At 50.1% G+C, this 24032-nt stretch overlaps 1 protein-coding gene across 2 annotated transcripts in view; it reads left to right on the top strand.

The window, feature by feature from the left end:
* map6a (microtubule-associated protein 6a) overlaps positions 1 to 24032 on the top strand; it is a 76669-nt gene that overhangs the window by 44498 nt on the left and 8139 nt on the right. The gene's annotated exons all lie outside the window — the stretch shown is intronic.

The following is a 24032-nucleotide window of genomic DNA, read 5'->3' as shown; positions in this document are numbered from 1 at the left end:
CCCCAATCCCATGAGCCTTAATTTTGTATGATAATCTTTTGTGTGGAACCTTATCGAAGGCTTTCTGGAAGTCAAGGTACACCACATCCACTGGCTCTCCCCCATCTATTTTACCAGTTACTTCCTCAAAAAATTCCAGCAGATTAGTCAAACACGATTTACCCTTTGTAAATCCATGTTGACTCTGTCCGATCCTTTCCCCATTTGTCAAGTGCTCCGCTATTTTATCCTTAATAATGGACTCTAGCATTCTGCCCACAACCGATGTAAGGCTTACTGGTCTATAATTCCCTGCTTTCTCTCTACCCCCCTTTTTAAATATTGGGGTAACATTAGCTACCCTCCAATCCACGGGTACTGTTCCCGAGTCAATGGAGTTCCGGAAGATGATCCTTAGAGCATCTGCTATCTCCAGGGCCACCTCCTTAAGTACCCTCGGATGTAGTTTATCAGGCCCCGGGGATTTGTCGGCCTTCAGTCCCCTCAACTTACCCAACACCATATCCCTAGAGATACTAATTTAGGACAGAGATGAGGAGGAATTTCTTCACCGAGAGTGGTGAACCTGTGGAATTCTCTGCCACACAGGGCAGTTGAGGCCAATTCATTAAATATATTCAAGAAGGAGTTGGATATATTTCTTAAGGCTAAAGGGACCAAGGGGTATGGGGAGAAGGCAGGGACAGGGTACTGCATTTGGATGATCAGCCATGATCGCATTGAATGGCGGAGCAGGCTCGAGGGGCCGAATGGCCTACTCCTGCTCCTATCTTCTATGTTTCTATGAGTTACACTGAGGTGGAGGGACCACCAGCACCTGGAGTTGTTTCTGGTAAAGCAGAAACACGGAGGTAATCCTGAGCTGTGTCTATCCCAGAGGGCTGTGGAGGCTCAGTCGTTGAGTATATTCAAGACAGAGATCGATAGATTTTTGGACTCTAGGGGGAATCGAGGGATATGGAGATCGGGCAGGAAAGTGGAGTTGAGGTCGAAGATCAGCCACGATCTTATTGAATGGTGGAGCAGGCTCGAGGGGCCGAATGGCCGACTCCTGCTCCTATTTCTTATAACTGTGCTACCATACCCTACATTTTCCATTAATTTTCAATAGTCTGCATTATATTAACAATAATACTGCACATTATTAATGAAGGACTTGCATTTAGAGAGCGTGTTATCATATCTGCCATAAACATTTCACATACGCGATTCCATGTGCCACGGTTTCAGCTCTGACCGTGGGATTGTGCCCACTGGTGCCCTCTGGCACTAACCCCAATGGAGTTTGCAAAGTCAGCAGTCGGGCATCTACCTTGCGCAGAGCTGGGCGATGCCAGCGTCACCTGGGGCACATCTCGAGCACCCGCCTGGCAACGTAGCAGGTCCGAACCTGCGCGGGGACTGGGCGAGAGTTTCCAGGGCTTCACAGATGTGAGCTCATAGCTGGGAACAGGTTGGTTTGGAAGGTCTGGCATGGCGTCAGCCGACAGCTCAGTGCTGGCAGCACTCTTGTGCTGGCAGTGCAGAAGGTTGTGGGTTCAGGTCCCACTCCAGCGACGTTGAGTACATAATCCAGGTTGACAATCCCAGTGTGGTTCCAGTAAGGGAGCGCCGCATTGTCGGAGGGGCAGTACTGAGGGAGCGCCGCACTGTCGGAGGGGCAGTACTGAGGGAGCGCCGCACTGTCGGAGGGGCAGTACTGAGGGAGCGCGGCACTGTCGGAGGGGCAGTACTGAGGGAGCGCCGCACTGTCGGAGGGGCAGTACTGAGGGAGCGCCGCACTGTCGGAGGGGCAATACTGAGGGAGCGCTGCACTGTCGGAGGGGCAGTACTGAGGGAGTGATGCACTGTCGGAGGGGCAGTACTGAGTGAGCGCTGCACTGTCAGAGGGGCAGTACTGAGGGAGCGCCGCACTGTCGGAGGGGCAATACTGAGGGGAGGGGCAATACTGAGTGAGCGCTGCACTGTCAGAGGGGCAGTACTGAGGGAGCGCGGCACTGTCGGAGGGGCAGTACTGAGGGAGCGCCGCACTGTCGGAGGGGCAGTACTGAGGGAGCGCCGCACTGTCGGAGGGTCAGTACTGAGGGAGCGCCGCACTGTCGGAGGGGCAGTACTGAGTGAGCGCTGCACTGTCAGAGGGGCAGTACTGAGGGAGCGCCGCACTGTCGGAGGGGCAGTACTGAGGGGAGGGGCAATACTGAGGGAATGCTGCACTGTCGGAGGGGCAGTACTGAGGGAGCGCCGCACTGTCGGAGGGGCAGTACTGAGGGAGCGCCGCACTGTCGGAGGGTCAGTACTGAGGGAGCGCCACACTGTCGGAGGGGCAGTACTGAGTGAGCGCTGCACTGTCAGAGGGGCAGTACTGAGGGAGCGCCGCACTGTCGGAGGGGCAATACTGAGGGGAGGGGCAATACTGAGGGAATGCTGCACTGTCGGAGGGGCAGTACTGAGGGAGCGCTGCACTGTCAGAGGGGCAGTACTGAGGGAGTGCTGCACTGTCGGAGGGGCAGTACTGAGGGAGCGCCGCACTGTCGGAGGGGCAGTACTGAGGGAGCGCCGCACTGTCGGAGGGTCAGTACTGAGGGAGCGCCGCACTGTCGGATTGGCAGTACTGAGTGAGCGCTGCACTGTCAGAGGGGCAGTACTGAGGGAGCGCCGCACTGTCGGAGGGGCAATACTGAGGGGAGGGGCAATACTGAGGGAATGCTGCACTGTCGGAGGGGCAGTACTGAGGGAGCGCTGCACTGTCGGAGGGTCAGTACTGAGGGAGCGCCGCACTGTCGGAGGGGCAGTACTGAGGGAGTGCCGCACTGTCGGAGGGTCAGTACTGAGGGAGCGCTGCACTGTCGGAGGGTCAGTACTGAGGGAGCGCCGCACTGTCGGAGGGGCAGTACTGAGGGAGTGCGGCACTGTCGGAGGGGCAGTACTGAGGGAGTGATGCACTGTCGGAGGGGCAGTACTGAGTGAGCGCTGCACTGTCAGAGGGGCAGTACTGAGGGAGCGCCGCACTGTCGGAGGGGCAATACTGAGGGGAGGGGCAATACTGAGGGAATGCTGCACTGTCGGAGGGGCAGTACTGAGGGAGCGCTGCACTGTCGGAGGGTCAGTACTGAGGGAGCGCCGCACTGTCGGAGGGGCAGTACTGAGGGAGTGCCGCACTGTCGGAGGGGCAGTACTGAGGGTGTGCCGCACTGTCGGAGGTGAAGTACTGAGGGAGTGCTGCACTGTCGGAGGGGCAGTACTGAGGAAGTGCTGCACTGTCGGAGGTGCCGTCTTTCGGATGAGACGTTAAACCAAGGCCTCCGTGTGCCCTCTCAGGTGGACATAAAAGATCCCGTGGCACTCTTTCGAAGAAGTGTAGGGGGAGTTCTCCCCGGTGTCCTGTGGCCAATATTTATCCCTCAACCAACATCACCAAAAAACAGATTATCTGGTCATTATCACATTGCTGTTTGTGGGAGCTTGCTGTGCGCAAATTGGCTGCCGCGTTTCCCAAATTACAACAGTGACTACACTTCAAAAAGTACTTCATTGGCTGTGAAGTGCTTTGGGACTGACGTAAGAAAACTACTAGGCACTTGGTCTAAACGTTAAACAAAGCTTTAATCAACTGTTTTCCAACATGGAGGTCTAGTTGTGTCCTTCACTAGTTCCTGTTAAGACTGTCCTGCGCAAGCTGGCCCATGCCCGAGTATTTATAGCAAAATACTACAGATGCTGGAAATCCGAAATAACAACAGAAAATGCTGGAAAAACTCAGCAGGCCAGGCAACATCCGTGGAGAGAAATTAGAGTCAACGTTTCGGGTCAAAACCCTTTATCAAGACTAAAGAGGCACAGGTAATGAAATAGATTAAGAGGCCAGGCTGGGAGAGAACAAAAGAGAAGAGACATTAAGAGGTATTCAAAACGAGACGAGATGGTGATAGGACTAGTGGAGACAAAAGACGGCTCTAGATTAGGTGTGAAATGTTCTGGCAGAATGGGAGACAGCTGCCATGTGGGAGGGAGAAAAAAAAGGAAAGGGGGGGGGGGGAAACCAAAACAAAGGGGTGGATAAAAATTATAAGTAAAAATGTAATAGGGGCCGAGGTTATGGTCTGAAATTGTTGAACTCGATATTGAGTCCGGAAGGCTGTAAAGTGCCTAATCGGAAGATGAGGTGCTGTTCCTCGAGTTTATGTTGAGCTTCCGTGGAACAATGCAAGAGGCCAAGGACGGTGAGGTCCGAGTGGGAATGTCTCTTCCCACCTGCTTCTGCGACTCTTCGGACGCCCTCCGCCACTTTAACAGTTTCCAGTTTCCTGGCCCCAACCGCTTCCTTTTCACCATGGACGTACAATCCCTCTACACCTCCATCCCCCACCAGGATGGCCTGAGGGCGCTCCGCTTCTTCCTTGAACAGAGGCCCGAGCAGTCCCCATCCACCACTACCCTCCTCCGCCTTGCTGAACTTGTTTTCACATTGAACAGCTTCTCCTTTAACTCCACTAATTTCCTCCAAATCAAAGGTGTTGCCATGGGTACCCGCATGGGTCCTAGCTATGCCTGCCTTTTCGTGGGATATGTGGAACACTCTTTGTTCCAGTCCTACTCAGGTCCCTCACCTCTTTTTCCGATACATTGATGACTGTATCGGTGCCGTTTCCTGCTCTCGCCCTGAACTAGACAATTTCATTCACTTTGCCTTCAATTTCCACCCACACCTTCACATGGTCCATCTCTGACTCTTCCCTTCCCTTCCTCGACTTCTCCATCTCCATCTCTGGGGATAGGTTATTGACCAATATTCACTACAAGCCCACTGACTCCCACAGCTACCTGGACTACACTTCCTCCTACCCCGCCTCCTGTAAGGACTCTATTCCATTCTCCCAGTTTCTCCGTCTCTGCCCCGATGATGCCACCTTCCACACCAGTGCTTCCGACATGTCTTCCTTTTTCCTCAACCGAGGATTCCCCTCTACCATGGTTGACACGGCCCTCGACCGTGTCCGCATATCTCCCGCACTTCTGCCCTCACCCCTGCCCCTCCCTCCCGGAACCACGATAGGGTTCCCCTTGTCCTCACCTTTCACCCCACCAGCCTCCACATTCAACGGATCATCCTCCGCCATTTCCACCACCTCCAAAGTGATCCCACCACCAAACGCATCTTCCCCTCCCCTCCCCTTTCAGCATTCCGTAGGAACCGCTCCCTCCGAGACACCCTAGTCCACTCCTCTATCACCCCCAGCACCCCTTCCCCTTCGCCTGGCACCTTCCCATGCAAGCGCAGGAGATGTAACACCTGCCTTTATACCTCCCCCCTTCCCACTGTCCAGGGCCCCAAACACCCCTTCCAGATGAAACAGCGATTTACTTGTACTTCTTGCAATCTAGTATACTGTATTCGCTGCTCACGATGTGGTCTCCTCTACATTGGGGAGACCAAACGCAGATTGGGCGACCGCTTTGCGGAACACCTCCGTTCAGTCCGTAAGGGTGACCCCGAGCTTCCGGTCGCCTGTCATTTTAATTCACCGCCCCACTCCCACTCAGACCTCACTGTCCTCGGCCTCTTGCATTGTTCCACGGAAGCTCAACGTAAGCTCGAGGAACAGCACCTCATCTTCCGATTAGGCACTTTACAGCCTTCCAGACTCAATATCGAGTTCAACAATTTCAGATCATAACCTCAGCCACTATTACATTTTTACTTATATTTTTTATCCACACCTTTGTTTTGGTTTCCCCCCCTTTTCCTTTTTTTTTCTCTCTCCCACATGGCAGCTGTCTCCCAATCTGCCAGCGCATTTCACACCTAATCTGGAGCCGCCTTTTGTCTCCACTAGTCCTACCACCATCTCGTCTCGTTTTGAATACCTCTTAATGTCTCTTCACTTTTGTTCTCTCCCAGCCTGGCCTCTTAATCTATTTCATTCCCTGTGCCTCTTTAGTCTTGATAAAGGTTTTGACCCGAAACGTTGACTCTATTTTCTCTCCACGGATGTTGCCTGGCCTGCTGAGTTTTTCCAGCATTTTCTGTTGTTATTCTTGTGTATTTATAGTCTCCCTGGACAGCGCCACCCGCAGGCCACTCAGTATTATTTCATAAGTCTTTCTTTCATGAATGACTGATTCATGTCAGGGACGTGCTGAGGAAAGGTGCTGGAGAAATGCAAGTTCTTTTTTTTTGTTTCCTGTTACAATTCTCTCTCGCTCTCGCTGAATGATTAATCACCCTCGCCACATTGTGTTATTGTTGTGATTCCCGGTGTCACTCCGCACCAGTCTGGCACTTGCTGGGAGCTTTGCCCCAATTTGTCGGAGGCCCAGTGTTAAGACGAGTGGCTGCCGACCAGCTCCCACTAGGCGCTGTGCTCCCTGCGGAGCTCCGCAACGATGATGCTGCTTTAGGCTCATCCGACAAGATGTAAATATTCGTTAGCGGGAATGTGCTTCAGCAAAAATGGCAGTGCTGTAACTGTTAGCGAGAGGTACAATTTGTGTGAAAAGAAAGACTTGCATTTCTATAGCGCCTTCTACAACCTCAGGACGTCCCAAAGCGCTTTACAGCCAATGAAGTACTTTTTGAAGTGTAGTCACTGTTGTAATTACATAGGATATACAGCACAGAAACAGGCCATTCGGCCCAACGAGTCAGTGCCGGCGTTTATGCTCCACTCGAGCCTCCCCCCGTCTTTCCTCATCTAACTCTATCAGCGTAACCCTCTATTCCCTTCTCCCTCATGTGCTTGTCCAGCCTCCCCTTAAATGCATCGATACTATTCGCCTCAACCACTCCCTGTGGCAGCGAGTTCCACATTCTCACCACTCTCTGGGTAAAGAAGTTTCTTCTGAATTCCCCATTGGATTTCTCGGTGACTATCTTATATTGATGGCCTCTAGTTATGCTCTTCGCCACAAGTGGAAACATTCTCTCTCTATCTACTTTTTCAAAATTTTTCATAATTTTAAAGACCTCTATTAGGTCACCCCTCAGCCTTCTTTCAAGAGAAAAGAGACCCAGCCTGTTCATCCTTTCCTGATATGTATACCCTCGCATTTCTGGTACCATCCTTGTAAATCTTCCCTGCACCCTCTCCAGTGCCTCTATATCCTTTTTATAATATGGCGACCAGAACTGTACGCAGTACTCCAAGTGTGGTCTAAACAAGGTTCGATACAGGTTTAACATAACTTCCCTACTTTTCAATTCTATCCCTCTAGAAATAAACCTTAGTGCTTGGTTTGCTTTTTTTATGGCCTTGTTAACCTGTGTCGCAACGTTTAGCGATTTGTGTATTTGTACTCCCAGATCCCTTTGTTCCTCTACCCCACCTAGACTCGCACCCGCCAAGTGATAAGTGACCTCCCTATTCTTCCTACCAAAATGTAATACCCTGTACCTCACATTTATCTGTGTTGAACTTCATTTGCCAATTATATGCCCATTCTGCAAGTTTATTAATGTCCTCCTGTAATTTGTTGCAGTCCTCCTCAGTATTGACTATCCCCCCCACCACCCCCCCCCAATTTGGTGTCATCCGCAAATTTAGAAATTGTGTTTTTGATTCCAAAGTCTAAATTGTTAATATAAATTGTGAACAGCAGTGGTCCCAGCACTGATCCTTGTGGAACACCACTACCCACCTTCTGCCACTGTGAATAGCTACCCTTTACCCCTACTCTCTGCTTTCTGTCCTGAAGCCAGCCAGCAATCCATTCTGCTACTTGTCCCCTGACTCCGCATTCTCTGACGTTGTTCATCAGTCTTATTATGGGGTACCTTATCGAAGGCCTTTTGAAAATCCAGATAAATTACATCTACAGCATTACCCTTGTCTACTCTCTCTGTTACCTCTTCAAAAAATTCAATGAGGTTGGTCAAGCAAGACTTTCCCTTTTGAAATCCATGTTGAACATAACATAAGAACTAGGAGCAGGAATAGGCCACTTGGCCCCTCGAGCCTGCTCCGCCATTCAAGAAGATCATGGCTGATCTTGGGCTCAAAGCCACTTCCCTGCCCGCTCCCCATAACCCTTCACTCCCTTATCTTGCAAAAATCTGTCTACCTCCACCTTAAATGTATTTAATGACCCAGCCTCCACGGCTCTCTGGGGCAGAGAATTCCACAGATTTACCACCCTCAGAGAGAAGAAATTCCTCCTCCTCTCAGTTCTAAAAGGGCGACCCTTTATTCTAAAACTGTGCCCCCGAGTTCTAGATTTCCCCACGAGGGGAAACATCCTCTCTGTATCTACCCTGTCGAGCCCCCTCAGTATCTTATATGTTTCGATAAGATCACCTCTCATTCTTCTAAATTCCAATGAGTATAGGCCCAGCCTGTTCAACCTTTCCTCATAAGTCAACCCCCTCATCTCTGGAATTAATCTAGTGAATCGTCTCTGAACTGCCTCCAATGCAAGTATATCCTTCCTTAAATAAGGAGACCAAAACTGTACGCAGTACTCCAGGTGTGGTCTCACCAATACCCTGTACAGTTGTAGCAGGTCTTCCCTGCTTTTATACTCCAACCCCTTTGAAATAAAGGCCAACATTCCATTTGCCTTTTTGATTACTTGCTGTACCTGCATGCTAACTTTTTGTGTTTCATGCACAAGGACCCCCAGTTCCCTCTGAACTGTAGCATTTTGTAATCTCTCGCCATTTAAATAATCATTTGCTTTTTTATTTTTCCTGCCAAAGTGTATAACCTTGCACTTTCCCACATTATACTCCATCTGCCAAATGCTTGCTCACTCACTTAGCCTGTCTATATCCCTTTGCAGGTTCTTTGAGTCCTCTGCACAACTTACTTTCCCACCCATCTTTGTATCATCCGCAAACTTGGCTACATTACACTCGGTCCCTTCATCCAAGTCATTAATGTAGATTGTAAATAGTTGAGGCCCCAGCACCGATCCTTGTGGCACCCCACTAGTTACCATTTGCCAACCAGAAAAGGACCCATTTATCCCGACTCTCTGCTTTCTGTTAGTTAGCCAATTCTCTATCCAGGCTAATATATTACCCCCAATTCCTATTCATTATTATATTTTTGGTTTCTAGATGTTCTTCTATTTTCTCCTTTAGTAGGGTTTCCATTATTTTTCCTACCTAATGTGGGAAACGCGGCAGCCAATTTGCGCACAGCAAGCTCCCACAAACAGCAATGTGATGATGACCAGATAATCTGTTTTAGTGATGTTGATTGAGGGATAAATATTGGGCCCCAGGACACCGGGGAGAACTCCCCTGCTCTTCATCCAAATAGTGCCATTGGATGTTCCCTGTAAGCTGCACTTTGTTTCTTTCAATGCGCCGTCCCCTTTAAATTTCCATTCATGTGCAGTATTCTCAATCTGAAAGCTTGGGAGCAGTTTGCGCGGGACCTTGCCGATTACTGCGCACACGAGCGGCTTAGAGCAGCAATTGGTACCATGGGATCTTTTGCACCCAGCTGAGAGAGCAGACGGAGCCGCGGTTTAATATCTTATCCAAAAGACGGCACCTCCGACAGTGCGGCGCTCCCTCAGTACTGCACTGGGAGTGTCAGCCTAGATTTTTGTGCTCAAGTCTCTGGATTGGGGACAGGAACCCACAACCTTCTGACTCAGAGGCGAGGGTGCTGCCCACTGAGCCACAGCTGACAGTGTTAGCTGGTTGCTATGAGTTACGGACAGGATGGTGCATGACTTGGATCTATGGTTTTCCTATGGTATTGCTGTTCTCCAGCTTCTTGCTGGTAGAGGTTGTGGGACTAGGAGATGCCGTTGAAGCAATACTACTACTACTTCCGTATGACGAGGAAAGGCTTATAATGGGATGTCTAGTTTGGCTCTCCATTCGATGGCCTCCTGAGATGCCGAGTGGAGAAATGAGGTGCCTCCCGCAACAGATCTTGGTAGGCAGGTGGATGTGATGTGTTCCATGGTCTGGGACTCACGGTCACAGTCGTATTTCGAGTTGTCCCTCCTCTTCCACTTGTGGAGCAGGGGCCGCATCGTCCCTGCCCTGTGTGGATTGGGTTGAGCGCTGCCCACTGACCTCGAGGGAGGTCGAAGCCAGGGACCTCTGCTGTTGGCTCAGTGATGAGGTGTAGTGGATGAGATGTTAAACACATGAGTGCTGCTCGTGCCAGCTTGGCTCAGTTGGCAGCTCTCTTGCATAGGAGCTACTGATCCTGACAGTGTGGGGGAGCGCGGCTATCAGCAGAGCAACAGTGGCTGCAAGAGCTTACAAAGCGACAGCGACAGACTAACTGAGTCGGAAGAACTGGCAGATGGAATTCAACGTGTGGAAGCGTGAGGTCAGCAACTTTGCATCCGAGAAAGACAAACCTGGAATATTTACTGAACGGTGAGGGACTAGGAGTTGTGAAGGAACAAAGGGATTCGGGTATAAAAACAGAAAATGCTGGAAACACTCAGCAGGTCAGGCAGCATCTGTGGAGAGAGAAACAGAGTTAACGTTTCAGGTCGATGACCTTTCGTTAGAACTGGACAAAAGTTGGAGATGGAACAGATTTTTAAGCAAGTGTAGGGGCAGGGAAAGGGGGGAGGGGAGGAAAGAACAAAAGGGAAGGTCTGTGATAGGATGGAAGGCAGGAGAGATTAAATGACAGCAGGGATGATGGTGCAAGACAAAAGGAGATGGTAATGGGACAAGTTAAGAAACAAAAGATGAGTCTAGATGAAGTGTAAATGGTGATGGCAGAATGATCAACAGCTGCCATGTGAGAGAGAGAAAAAAAAGATAAGGGCAGAGGTTCACAGAATCACAGAAACCCCACAGTGCAGATAGAGGCCATTTCGGCCCATCGAGCCTACACCAACACATATCCCACCCTATCCCCGTAACCCCATGTATTTAATCCCCCTAACACTAAGGGTCAATTTATCATAGCCAATCAACCTAACCCGCACATCTTTGGACTGTGGGAGGAAACCGGAGCACCCGGAGTAAACCCACGCAAACACGGGGAGAATGTGCAAACTCCACACAGCAGAATGATCGACAGCTGCCATGTGAGAGAGAGAAAAAAAAGATAAGGGCAGAGGTTCACAGAAACGAGGCCGGATTCGAACTCGGGTCCCTGGCGCTGTGAGGCAACATTGCTAACCACTATGCCACCGTGCTGGTTATAGTCTGAAATTGTTGAACTCGATGTTGAGTCCAGAAGGCTGTAAAGTGCCTAATTGAAAGAGGAGGTGCTGTTCCTCGAGCTTCATTGGAACAGTGTAATAGCCCGAGGACGGAGAGGTCAGAGTGGGAGTGGGGCAGAGAATTAAAGTGACAGGCGACTGGAATCTCGGGGTCACCCTTACGGACTGAACGGAGGTGTTCCGCAAAGCGGTCACCCAATCTGCATTTGGTCTCCCCAATGTAGAGGAGACCGCATCGTGAGCAGCGAATACAGTATACTAGATTGCAAGAAGTACAAGTAAATCGCTGTTTCACCTGGAATTCGGGTGTCCAGGTGTGCAGATCACTAAAAGCTGGTGCACAGGTACAAAACGTAATTAAGAAGCCTAATGGAATGTTGGCCTTTACCTCGAGGGGGCTGGAATACGCAGGGGAGGCAGTGATGCTTCAGTTGTACCGAGCTCTGGTCAGACCCCACCTGGAGTCACTGGGTTCAGTTCCGGGCCCCGCACCTCAGGAAGGATATATTGGCCTCGGAGAGGGAGCAGCGCCGATTCAGCCAGTGTGATAACGGGGCTAAAAGGGTTAAATTATGAGGGCAGGTTGCATAAAGTTGGCTTGTACTCCCTTCAGTTTAGAAGATTAAGGGGTGATCTAATCGAGGTCTTTACAATGATTAATGGATTCAACAAGCTAGATAGAGAGAAACTATTTCCTCTGGTGGTGAGGGAGTCCAGAACAAGGGGACACAATCTTAACAACAACAACAACTTGCATTTACATAGCACCTTTAACGTAGTAAAACGTCCCAAGGTGCTTCACAGGAGCGATTACCAAACAAAATTTGACACCGAGCCACAAAAGGAGATATTAGGACAGGTGACCAAAAGCTTGGTCAAAGAGGTCGGTTTTAAGGAGCGTCTTAAAGGAGGAGAGAGAGGCGGAGAGGTTTAGGGAGGGAATTCCAGAGCTCGGGGCCCCGGCAGCTGATGGCACGGCCGCCAATGGTGGAGCGATTTAAAATCAGGCATGTTCAAAAGTCCAGAATTAGAGGAGCGCAGAGATCTCGGAGGGTTGTAGGGCTGGAGGAGTTTACAGAGATAGGGAGGGGCACTTAGCATAGCTTCCCTAACAACATCCACCTTCCTTTGTGTCAGGCTTCATTCCAACCAAATTTTTTCTTTCTCCCTTTTAGTCTCAGGTTTTCTAGGTACTGAGAGGTTTTGATCGAGTAGAGAGAGAAAAACTCTTCCCTCGGGCGAGTGGATCAATAACCAGAGGTCATTGATTCAAAATCATTTGCAAAAGATCTCGAGGGGAGAGGAGGAGAAATGTTTTCACTCCGAGAGTTGTGGGGATCGGGAACGCTCGACCTGGAAAGGTGGCGGAAGCTGATTCCATCAATAATTGTAAAAGGGAGTTGGACGGGTTCTGGAGGATGAGGAACGGACAGGGTTACGGACACACAGCGGGGGGAGTGGGACTGAGCACGACGGCTCTTTCACAGAGCCGGCACAGGCACGACGGGCCGAATGGCCGCCTCCTGTGCTGTAGGTTTCTGTGATTCTTGGTGCCGTACTCGATCAAATGCCGCCTTTGTGTTGAGAGCAGCTGATCTCAGCGGTCTGGGTCAAGGCTATGATTGAGGCCTGGAGCCGACTGGTCCTGGTGCAACCCGAACTGAGCTTTGGTGAGCAGATTATTGGTGAGTGTAATGGTACTGCAGATAACTCCATCCATCACTTTGATGATTTGGGAGGAGGCTGATAGGGTGGTAATTGGCCAGGTTAGATTTATCCTCTTTTATTTTTGTGGTAGGACATACTTGGCCAGTTTTTCACATTGTTGGGTAGATGCCAGTGCTATCGCTGTACTGGAACAGCTTGGTCAGGGGGCGGCTTACTCTGGTGCACGGGCTTTCAGAACTACAGTCCCGATATTCACTAATGCCCTTTAGGGAAGGAAACCTGCCGTCCTTACCCAGTCTGGCCTATAAGAACATAACATAAGAAATAGGAGCAGGAGTAGGCCGTACGGCCCCTCGAGCCTGCTCCGCCATTCAATAAAATCGTGGCTGATCATCGACCTCAACTCCACTTTCCCGCACGATCTCCATATCACTTGATTCCCCATGAGTCCAAAAATCGACCCATCCCAACCTTGAATATACTCAAAGGGCAGGATTTTGATTGGGCCGTGGAGGCGGGATTGGAGGCGTGTGGGGGGTTAAAATCTTGAAATCGGGGGGCACGAACCCATCCCGCCCCCAACCCGCCTCCATGCCAGTTTCAAAGGAGGCGGGTACCCGACCCGCACAGGGACCACCCTCCCCGAGGCGGGAAGGGGATTAGTGCCAATTAACTGCCTGTTAACAGGTAGTTAACAGGCAGTTTTTAGCCTAATCCCTATTTTCATTCTTGAAGTGTGGGATTCCCGACAGCTCCAAACCACGCCAAGTTAGCGAGGTGGACCGTCGGGATGACGGGCTTGGAGGCTTCGAGATGTTCGGTGTTCAGGTGAGTGATGGGTGCATGAGTGCAGAGGTAAGTGTGTTTGGTGTGTTTAAAGTGTTTAAAGAAGTTTTACTTACCTTTACAGCCTTCCTTCCTTCAGGTCTTGGGAGTCCCTCATCTCACCGGCACAGAAAGCAGAATGGCCGCGAGCTGTCAAAAGTTCCAGCATTCAGCTTTCTGTTCCGGAGAGATCTCTAAATCATCCTGAGAGGAAGGAATTAACTTAGAGTACAGATTGTCAGTGTTTGACAGCTTCAAACAGCTGTCGAACGCTGATATTTCATCTGTCAAAAGCTCTTGACAGATGAAATATCAATCTGTGACATCACCTGTTGCCGGGTGGCCCTTAATTGGCCTGCTGAGCCCGCTGGGCAGGCTCAACAAGGTCAATCAAGTCAAAATCGTGTGGGTTGGCTACAACTCGATGGAGGCGGGACTACAACCCTGAAAGTTGTAGTCCCGCCTCCTCAATGAAAATCCAGCCCAAAGACTCAGCATTCATAGCCCTCTGGGGCAGAGAATTCCAAAGATTCACCACCCTCTGAGTGAAGAAATTCCTCCTCATCTCAGTCTTAAATGGCCGACCCCTTATCCTGAGACTGTGACCCCTGGTTCTAGACTCTCCAGCCAGGGGAAACATCCTCTCAGCATCTACCCGGTCAATCCCCCTCAGAATCTTATATGTTTCAATGAGATCACCTCTCATTCTTCTAAACTCCAGAGAGTATCGGCCCATTCTACACAATCTCTCCTCATAGGACAGCCCTCTCATCCCAGGAATCAATGTGACTCCAGTCCCACAGCAATGTGATTGACACTTAACTGCCCTCTGAAATGGCCTAGGAAGCCACTCAGTTGTAACAAAACGCTATGAGAAACAATAATAAGAATAAAACCAGATGGATCACCCGGCATCGACCTCGGCACCGGCTTCGGACATGACAAAGGAACTCCCTCCCTAACAGCGCTGTGGGAGCACCTTCACCACAAGGACTGCAGCGGTTCACGAAGGCGGCTCACCACCAACTTCTCAAGGGGCAACTAGGGATGGGCAATAAATGCTGGCCCTGCCAGCGACGCCCACATCCTGCGAATGAATAATAAAAAGTCAGGATAGTGTCAGGGCCCATAGACTTGACAGTCAGCTGCTTCTGAGTGTCATCTGGGGTCATACAAACGTACAAAATTGACGGGCAGGAAAAGACCAGCTGGTCCATCAAGCCCGTCCAACACCATGATGGCCGGAGCATCGTAACTAAACACTTCCTACCCCCACTCACCCCTCCTGCCACCGACCCCCTCCCCCACCTCCCGCTACCACACCCTCCCCCATGTAATCACCTGGGCAAGGCAAAAACACAGCGAAAAAACCCAGGGCCAATAAGGGGGAAAAAATACTCTGGGAAATTCCTCTTCGACCCCCTCAGGCGATGGAAACCAGTCCTGGAGATCCCACGGACCAAGTGTTGTCTGTAAAGACACTTACCTTCTATATGATGCGATCCCTGCTCCAGTCAGGAACCGGTCCAGCTCCCTCTTGAAGGCAGAGAGAGTCAGCACCCACCGCACCAGCCCGCAACACATAGAAACATAGAACAATAGGAGCAGGAGCCGGCCATTCGGCCCTTCGAGCCTGCTCCGCCATTCAATATGATCATGGCTGATCCTCTATCTCAATACCATATTCCCGCTCTCTCCCCATACCCCTTGATGCCTTTTGTGTCTAGAAATCTATCTATCTCCTTCTCAAATATATTCAGTGACTTGGCCTCCACAGCCCTCTGTGGCAGAGAATTCCACAGGTTCACCACTCTCTGAGTGAAGAAGTTTCTCCTCATCTCAGTCCTAAATGTCTTACCCCCGTATCCTGAGACTGTGACCCCTCGTCCGCGACCTCCCAGCCAGGGGAAACATCCTCCCTGCATCCAGTCTGTCTAACCCTGTCAGAATTTTAATACGTTTCAATGAGATCCCCTCTCATTCTTCTAAACTCTAGTGAACACAGGCCTAGTCGACCCAACCTCTCCTCATACGACAGTCCTGCCATCCCAGGAATCAGTCTAGTGAACCTTCGCTGCACTCCCTCTATGGCAAGTATATCCTTTCTTAGGTAAGGAGACCAAAACTGCACACAGTACTCCAGGTGTGGTCTCACCAAGGCCTGTATAACTGCACACAGTACTCCAGGTGTGGTCTCACCAAGGCCCTGTATAACTGTAGTAAGACACCCTTGCTCCTGTACTCAAATCCTCTTGCAATGAAGGCCAACATACCATTTGCCTTCCTAACTGCTTGCTGCACCTGCATGTTTGCTTTCAGTGACTGGTGTACAAGCACACATCCCAGAGGCCTCCTACTCTCTGGGAAAAGAAAGAATTGCCCAGCATCCAGCCTATTCCGACTCTTGTGTAGTTTAAACTCCTGTCCCCCTGGTCCTCCCCAGTCTGTTAAACTGGAAGAATCTATCGATAGGCCCACTATCCAGCCCTTTCATTATTTTATAGGCCTCTATCCGATCAACTGAATTGGTAGGACACTGGCATCTCAAATCATTTTAAACACCTCGATTAGGCCACTTCTCAACCCTCTAAACTCAAGGGAATACAAGCCAAGTTTACCCCTCTAAGCCCCGGTATTATTCTGGTGAACTTTGCTGCTCCTCATCCATACACTGTGACACCTACATCCTTCAACAACAACAACAACTTGCATTTATACGGCACCTTTGGCGCAGTAAAACGTACCAAGGTGCTTCACAGGAACGGTTATCAGACAAAATTTGACACCGAGCCACATAACTCGCACCAAGTCCCGTTCACCCATCACCCCCTGTGCTCGCTGACCTACATTGGCTCCCGGTCCGGCAACGCCTCGATTTAAAAATTCTCATCCTCGTTTTCAAATCCTTCCATGGCCTCCTCGCCCCTCCCTATCTCTGTAATCTCCTCCAGCCCCACAACCCTCCGCGATCTCTGCGCTCCTCCAATTCTGACCTCTTGAGCATCCCTGATTTTAATCGCTCCACCATTGGCGGCCGTGCCTTCACTGCCGAGGTCCTAAGCTCTGGAATTCCCTCCCTAAACCTCTCCGCCTCTCTACCTCACTTTCCTCCTTTAAGACGCTCCTTAAAACCGACCTCTGTCCTAATAGCTCCTTATGTGGCTCGGTGTCAAATTTTGTATGATAATCGCTGACGTAAGAAAACTACTAGGCACTTGGTCTAAGCGTTAAACAAAGTTTTAATCAACTGTTTTACAACATGAAGGGCTAGTTGTGCCCTTCACTAGTTCCTGTTAAGAATGTCCTGCGCAAGCTGGGCCCGTGCCCGAGTATTTATACTCTCCCTGGACAGCGCCACCCGTAGGCTGCTCAGTATTATTTCATAATACGTGGGGGGATTAAATACGTGGGGTTACGGGGATAGGGTGGGATATGTGTTGGTGTAGGGGTTACGGGGATCGGGTGGGATATGTGTCGGTGCAGGCTCAATGGGCCGAAATGGCCTCTATCTGTACTGTGAGGTTTCTGTGATTCTGTGATAAGTCTTTCTTTCATGAATGACTGATTCATGTCAATCGCTCCTTGGGACGTTTTACTACATTAAAGGCGCTACATACCATGTAAATACAAGTTGTTGTTGTTGAAAGGGATGGTACTTGGCCTCAGCTTTGGGGAAGCCTCCGAGGGAAAAATTCAGTTGCTTAGCGCCTCCCGTTAGCGGCAGCAGCTGGCACTAACGGGACGCTGATGCAGTAGCGCCGGGGCGAGGTGAACCCAGCGACGCACGGCAAATCCCATTTCCCCGTTATGTCGCCGGTACGAGGTACCACCAGAGACTTCAAAGCCAGGCAATATCGTGATGTCAGTGAGTGTGCAAAGCCCACTGGGCACCCGACCTGCAAAATTGATTTTCGGCACCTACCTTAGTGCCTCGACCAGACAGCGACAGGGAGAGCTGGCGTCAAGCAGGCGGAAGCTGACTCCAGGGACGTTATTCAAAGGGATCATGAGTAATGAGTCACAGCTGTCGGGTTAGTGGAGTTTCAGTGCTTGCTTGTCAGTTTGACATTGTGCAACAGTTTAATTCAGTAATTTAAAGGTGCTTTTGCATCAGGAGTGTTGTAGTAGCTAAAAACATTTATTTGTAAAAAATATCAAAGTGCTACACTTGGCTTACATTAATGGGGGCTGTACTGGCAGTCTACCTGGCCCTCCATGATCTACGGTGGAGGGAGCGGAGACAGTGAGAAAGACTGGAACATGTGGCCTGAGGGAGGCGGAGGGCCATCAGGGCTCTCAACAGGAGGCCTTACCCTCCGAGGGTATTCTGAGAGCTCTTCGCCTACCTCCAATTAAGCGAGGAGCAGTGCATTAGATGGCTCTGCATCATCAAGGTGGTGGTCACCGAACTCGGCCACCTCCTGCAAACAGACCTCCAGCCTCACACCAGGATGACTTAAACCCCAGATCCCTTTTCCTCACCACATGCCCATCATACCATCCCTGTGTCGTGCTATATCACAGCGCAAAAGTGCTATGAGAGAGACCACAAAATATTGCAAACTCCATTAATAAATTTATGCATAAACATATCACACATACCACATTCATTCTAATAACTAATGACTCTTGCGCCTGCCATAGTTGAATAGCTGTCATTGTGTGCAAGGTGTGAGATGTGGGTGTGAGTGTTGGTCTGTAGAGATTGTTGGTGGGTGAGCGCTGGGGGTGTGGTGTTTTGGGCAGTGTGTGAAGCTTGTGGTACAGATGGTGGTATGTAGCATTTGTTGAAGCATTCAATCACTCTGACCACCCGACTAAGGTGGATCTGCCACGAGCACATCTGCTTCAGTCCTCCAGTTCCTTCTCCTTGTTGTGCTTCTCCTTGCTGAGGCAGCTGCACAGCCAGCAATGCTGAGAATGAGGTGCTGCAGCATCAATGAACCTCCCCTTTAAGTATTGGGAAAAACCTGTGGCAATGACGAGTTGAGATTAGACTGCACCTGATATTGGTCCACCCTTTGAGTGTAACGCCACTGAGCTAGGCCTTTAAGACTTGATTTAGTGCCCCAATTATTTCTTTGAGCGGTGAGAATGAACTTTGCGTGCAGTCTAAAGCATTAGCGCCTGGAGCTAATTCTCCAACTTTTCTAATTTTACCGCCCATTCCTTGGCTGTAATGAATTTCTAGCCCTCTGACTTTCCCTCCACCCGCCTACCCCCCCCCCAACTCTCTCTATGCTGCCGTTAACAATAACGGCCCTCTCAAACGGTGTGCGAAGGCAGGAAGTTGCTTGTCATCCTCCCATCTGCACGTGTTCCTGCCTGGAAACAGGTAAGAAGCGTTGAGATGTTGAAAGTTTCAAGGGCACATACACCGCACCCAAGTGCTCCTCCGGCATCTCAATGTGAGTCGGTAAGTGACCATGCCTCATGCAGCGAGGTTGTGTTCGAAGGATTGATTGTATGAATTCCTTTTAAGATGCCAGTGTAACAACAACTTGCATTTATATAGCGCCTTTAACGTAGTAAAGCCTCCCAAGGCGCTTCACAGGAGTGCAATCGGACAAAATTTGACACGGAGCCACATAAGGAGATATTAGGGCAGGTGACCAAGAGCTTGGTCAAAGTGGTAGTATTTAAGAAGCGTCAAAGGAGGAGAGAGAGGCGGAGAGATTTAATGATGGAATTCCAGTGCTCAGGGCCTTGGCAGCTGAAGGCACGGCCGCCAATGGTGGAGTGATGAAAATTGGTGATACTCAAGAGGCCAGAATTGGAGGAGCGCAGAGATCTCGGAGGGTTGTAGGGCTGGAGGAGATTGCAGAGATAGGGAGGGGGCGAGGCCATGGAGGGATTTGAAAACAAGGATGAGAATTTTAAAATCAAGTTGTTGGCGGATTAGAGTCCCAGCTATAAGTTGCAGCTTGAATGTATGTCCTGCTGGAGTATGAGTGTGCATAAGAGCAACAGCCTGACATAGTCAGCTTCTTCGGCAGCACCTCCCAAACCCGCGCCAGCTAGAAGGACAAGGGCAGCTGGCGCATGGGAAAATCACCACCTCCAAGTTCCCCTCCAAGTCACACACCATCCTAACTTAGAAGTAGATCGCCAATTCTTCATCATCGCTGGGTCAAAATCCTGGAACTCCCTTCCTAACAGCACTGTGGGAGCACCTTCATCACACGGACTGGAGCGGTTCAAGGAGGCGGCTCACCACCATCTTCTCAAGGGCAATTGGGGATGGGCAATAAATGCTGGCATTGCCAGCGACACCCCAATCCCATAAACGAATAAAACAAAAGCGCATAAGAAATAGGAGCAGGAGTTGGACACTCGGCCCCTCGAGCCTGCTCCGCCATTCAGTAAGATCATGGCTGATCATCGACCTCAACTCCACTTTCCCGCCTGATCCCCATATCCCTTGATTCCCCTAGAATCCAAAAATCTATCGATCTCAGCCATGAATATACTCAAAGACTCAGCATTCACAGCCCTCTTGGGCAGAGAATTCCAAAGAGTCACAACCCTCTGAGTGAAGAAATTCCTCCTCATCTCGGTCTTAAATGGCGGACTCCTTATCCTGAGACTATGCCTCCTAGTCCTAGACTCTCCAGCCAGGGGAAACAACCTCTCAGCATCGACCCTGTCAATCCCCTTCAGAATCTTGTATGTTTCAATGAGATCACCTCTCATTCTCCTAAACTCCAGAGAGTATCGGCCCATTCTACACAATCTCTCATCATAGGACAGCCCTCTCATCCCAGGAATCAATCTAGTGAACCTTCGCTGCACCGCCTCCAAGGCAAGTATATCTTTCCTTAGATAAGGAGACCAAAACTGTGCCCAGTACTCCAGGTGTGGTCTCACCAAGGCCCTGTACAATTGTAGCAAGACTTCCTTACTCTTATACTCCAACCCCCTTGCAATAAAGGCCAACATGCCATTTGCCTTCCTTATTGCTTGCTGTACCTGCACGCTAGCTTTCTGTGTTTCTTGCACGAGGACACCCAAATCTCGCTGAACACCAACATTTGAAAGTTTCTCACCATTTAAAAAATATTCTGTTTTTCTATTCTTCCTACCAAAGTGAATAACCTCACATTTCACTACATTATACTCCATCTGTGACCTTACTGCCCACTCACTTAGTCTGTCGATATCCCTTCGCAGACTCTTTGGGGAAAAATTGGGTTGTGCTAATGGGGCGCAAAGCACCTAGCGCCCGGGCGCAGCGCGGCTAACGCCTCCTGCGAAATTCAGCAGTGGTAACCAGTAGCGTCCTGCGGTGCTGCGCCTCTGGCGATGACATCATCACCGTGCGCAGCACCCTGCTCGTGCCCCGGCCGCAAACTTCACTCGCGCTCCCCGACCTACTGCCGGACGCTATGTCCGACAGAGTCAGGGTGCCTCTTCACGTGCCGGGTACTTTTGCCGGCACCCCGCTCCCCGGTGGTCCAGCAGGGTCCCCGGTGCGGTGGAGGGAGGCCTGTAATACCGCGCACTACGTGCCGACGTGCGTGGCGCTGTTGCACGTAGCACTGCGATATTGAATGGTAGTGCCCCAAGAGGGAGGGGGAGCACTTTCAGTAGCGCCCCGCCTCCTGCTTGGGCCGCTACCATTCAATTTCCGGCATGGGGCGCTAACTTTTTCAGGGCGCTAAAAGTAGGCGCGAAGTTAGTGCCCCAAAGGGGGCTCGACCCAATTTTTTCCCCCTTTGTGTTCTCCACGCAGCTTACTGTCCCACCTAGCTTTGTATCATCAACAAACTTGGACACATTGGGGCAGTAATTCCTCCCCAAACGCGTGAGTACGGAAGGGGTACTCACGCGTCTGGCCGGAGGAAATGCCGGTTTTCAGCATGCACAGCGTATGCGCTGAAAACCGGCATTTCCTCTCCTCTAACCCAAGAGGTGAAGAGGCTAGCGCGTGCGCTGCAGGGGGCAGCGCGTGCGTCTTGGATTTCCTCTGTTTTGGGGGATTTGCGCATGTCTAAAGGCCTCCGGTCTTTACGCTTGTAAAAAGCACACGCAAGTATTTATTTTTACAGGTAAGTGGTGTTTTAGTGCAATTTAGAATTTTTTTCCCACAGGTTTATTATTTTAAAGAATCTACAATAAGGTAAGTTTAGTTTTAGACCCTTTTTATTAAAAAAAAAATTATTGTTTAAATTATTTTTTTAAACTTATTTATACTTAATTTAATGATTGGGATGTTTTTTCAATTTTTATTTAAAGTTTAAATAGTGTTTTGGGCCCCCGTAGTTTTCATGAGTTTGACAGTTCTTACTCTCAAACTCATGAATGAGTTTCCCCTCCCCTGATTGGCTGCACAGTGCTCACCTGATCCCAGCCGGCACATCGCACTAACTACGCCGCTGGATCAGGTAAGCACTGCGCGCTGACATCTGAACCGGGCCTGTGACAGGAAATGCAAGCAGGCCCGGGCTTCAGGTGTCAGCGCGCAGGGTGAGTGCAGATCGGGGGCTTGCACGCACGGCAAGCCCCCGACACCAAGTTCTGGGCCATTACACTCGGTCCCTTCATCTAGGTCATTAATATAGATTGTAAATAGCTGAGGCCCCAGCACTGATCCTTGCGGCACCCCACTAGTTACAGCCTGCCAACCTGAAAAAGACCCGTTTATCTCTACTCTCTGTTTTCTGTCCGTTAACTAATCCTCTATCCATGCTATTATATTACCCCCAACCTCATAAGCCCTTATCTTGTGTAATAACCTTTTATGTGGCACCTTATCGAATGCCTTTTGGAAATCCAAATATACTACATCCACTGGTTCCCCTTTATCTACCCTGCTAGTTACATCCTCAAAAAACTCTAATAAATTTGTCAAACACGATTTCCTCTGTTGACTCTGCCTAATTTTATTGGCCCATATTTTCCGATTGCAGACCTCCCGCGGGCGGAGGCCTGCGATCTGGAAAAACCTGCGCCTTTACCTGAGGGCTCCCGGGACACACGCCCTTCCACTCCTGGGCCTCTCCAAACTTGAAGTGCGCAGGGCCCACGTATCCAAAGATGTGCGGGTTAGGTTGTTTGGCCATGATAAATAATTGGCCCTTAGTGTTAGGGGGATTAAATACATGGGGTTACAGGGTTACGGGGATAGGGCTTGTGTGGGATGGCTGTCGGTGTAGGGACCGGGTGCTAGGGTTTGGGTGATCAGCCATGATCTCGTTGAATGGCGGAGCAGGCTCGAAGGGCCGAATGGCCTACTCCTGCTCCTATCTTCTATGTTTCTATGTTTCTATCCCAGAGGCGCAGGTAGTTCGCAGCGTCCCTGGGATCACGTGGGCCACGGGGAGCCAATCACAGAAGGGAATCTCCTTTCATACCTGTCAAATAAATGGAGATCACCCTGAAAACATAGTAAAACTTTAAATAATTTTTTTTTTTAATCACATTTTTAAAATGACTTGAAATTACAATAAATTAAGTATTTTACGGGGCTAAAAATAAACTTACCTTTTTAAAAGTATTTTTAAATGATAAATCAGTGAAAAAGATTTTTTTTTACTTTTTTGAACTCTCATCCTGGGAAAAGCAGGCCTTACCAGGCGTAAGAATTGTAAGTGTTTTCTGCGGGCTTTCCCTTAATTGGCCTGCTAAGCCCGCAAGGTCAATCAAGGGGATAATAGCGTGGGTTGGCCAGAAGTTGATGGAGGCGGGACTGAAACCCGACAAGTGGGAGTCCCGCCTCCAAAAGCTCCCCAATGACAAAATCCAGCCCTAGCTCGCTGCATGTGAGCTCCCAGGGGGGTCACCCACTGTGTGGGCGGGAGGTTGCTATGACCACTTCATGAGGGTCAGAGCCAAAGGTTCAGGTGGCAACAGCCATGCTCTCTACATCGGGTAGAGGTCCCACGAGGCCCCAAGCTAACACATTGTTGAAAACCTGCCCTAAATATTAAGTTGGGTGCCATCCATGGAAGGGTCCTTGACCCGAAATGTTGACCCTGTTTCTCTCTCCTCGGTGCTGCCCGACCTGCTGAGTGTTTCCCGCATTTTCTGCTGTTATTTACGGAAGGAATATGCTTCATGGGCCAATGGCTTTTTCGCATTCCATTCTTTCTTCGTGTACTGTAACAGAATAGCATTGCAGAGTGGGTCAGCCGTGGCGCAGTGGGTCGCACTCTCGCCGCTGAATCAGAAGGTTGTGGGTTCAAGTCCCACCCCAGTAGACCTGAGCCCATAATCCAGACTGACATTCCCCGTGCCAGCACTGAGGGAGTGCTGCACTGTCAGTCGGTGCCATATTTCAGATCAGACGTTAAACCGCAGCTCTGTCTTCCCTCTCGGATGGACGCCAAAGATCCCATGGCAACTATTTCAAAAAGCAGGGGCAATATTTATCTCTCCACCAACATCAC

Source organism: Somniosus microcephalus, chromosome 10 (genome assembly GCF_052327205.1).
Source record: "Somniosus microcephalus isolate GS21.2 chromosome 10, FLI_Smic_1.0, whole genome shotgun sequence".
Classification (NCBI taxonomy): domain Eukaryota; kingdom Metazoa; phylum Chordata; class Chondrichthyes; order Squaliformes; family Somniosidae; genus Somniosus; species Somniosus microcephalus.
The sequence above is the reverse complement of the archived record's forward strand: the minus strand, read 5'-3'. Positions and strand labels throughout refer to the sequence as shown.